We start from the raw sequence: 1,654 nt of genomic DNA on the forward strand, positions 1-1,654 counted from the left end.
TCTTGGTCCTCCCCAACGTGTTAGACAGGAATACTTTTTCTCCCACACTAGTCTTGAATCTGCACTTTATTGAATTCTATCCCTCCCTACAAACACTACCCCTGCTCTGCATCCTTACCCTAGCCCCACACACTTGAACTACCCCCTGCTGTCCATACACCTTCTAGTAGTCAATGTGCCAGAAGAGTTTTTTCAACAGACAATACTTGAAAAAAAACAAACTGAATTTTAGTTCCAACTGTTTTAGCTGGCAATCTCACAACTCTGAGCATCTACTCAAGTACTTCTCAGTATCCCCGTTTCAAGAAAAGCAGTGTTCTATTACAGAGACAAGGGAATTTGGAGACAGTGCCTATTAATGTGTGAGAAGTATCTTCTGACAGTTTTTGTCTCGTAGCAAGGAATGATGTTTATGACTACACGATAACATGGACAAAAGCACCACATCTTCTTGAATTAAAAATGACCCTCCAGTATGTTAAGTAGTCACATGCTTTCACAAAATACCTGTCACCTGTAATGTGTTTAATTGTAACTTACCAGAATAAATGAAATTCTTACTGATTTGTGAAATTCCCTCTCTGCTTCTGATTCAGTTCCGCAAGTCATTCTATTGGTTAAAGTTGATTCCTTCAGACTTGTTTAGCAAGTTAGATTTTAATTATGTGGGATTTCCTCCTTTGACTCCAGCTCGTTCATAGATCACACATAATAGATGAGAGTCAGTCATTTGAGTGGGAATCTCAAAGCAGTTGGATTGGCAGAAAAATAGGACCTCTTCGCTATTCAGGATTAAAATGTATAGGTAAGCCCTGTTTTTGCCTCTGTAGCTTTAGAAATATTATAAATGCTAGATTATATGAACAATATACAGAACATTAAGAAATTTCACTGTGTCTAGCAATCTTCTAGTTATTGCTTCAAGAACTTCATTGAAAGGTTTAGATATTATTTAGACTGTATTCTTGATCGTGTTTAGATTAGGTATGTGGCAAGTTGACAGGGTTTTTATGAAATGAATAAACCTAAAGAGACAGCTTAGCATTATACCATATCTTTAAATAAGGAAGTGTTTTCATATCTCCTGCTCCACTCTTCAAAAGTGCAAAATTTTTAAATGCAATCAATAAAAAAAACTTCTGCTTTTTCAGAACTTTTTGAGGAATCTGTATTTTAACTTCTGTCCCAGTGTCATTACTATTAAATATACTATGAATCTTAAAGTCCTTAAGAAAATAGATACAGTTTTGTCTGCATGTTATACAGTCATGGAATTGTTATTTTCATAAAGATTCTTACTAATACTCAAGAAAATTGTATGTCTGGTTTATAAATGGTTAATTAATGAATGATTATTTTCATACACTTTCACATTAAAAAGCAACAAGATGGCAACATCTACAGTCATATGGTACAATCTCAACTAAAACAATGAAAATCATTATATAATTTGATTGCTTATGTGTGTTTCTGAGTATATATTTTAGGAGTACACGCTGTTTTTCTATGAACACAGAAGATCATGATACTAAGGCATGCTGTAGGTGGAACAATAAAAGCATGAACAATGTGTTTGTTGGCTATGATTAGTGGAGCTGGATTTATTTTAAATCTCTTGAACCTTAGAAAACTTCATCAAAATTCAAACTGTTCC

This window comes from Lepus europaeus, chromosome 8, assembly GCF_033115175.1.
Source record: "Lepus europaeus isolate LE1 chromosome 8, mLepTim1.pri, whole genome shotgun sequence".
NCBI lineage: Eukaryota > Metazoa > Chordata > Mammalia > Lagomorpha > Leporidae > Lepus > Lepus europaeus.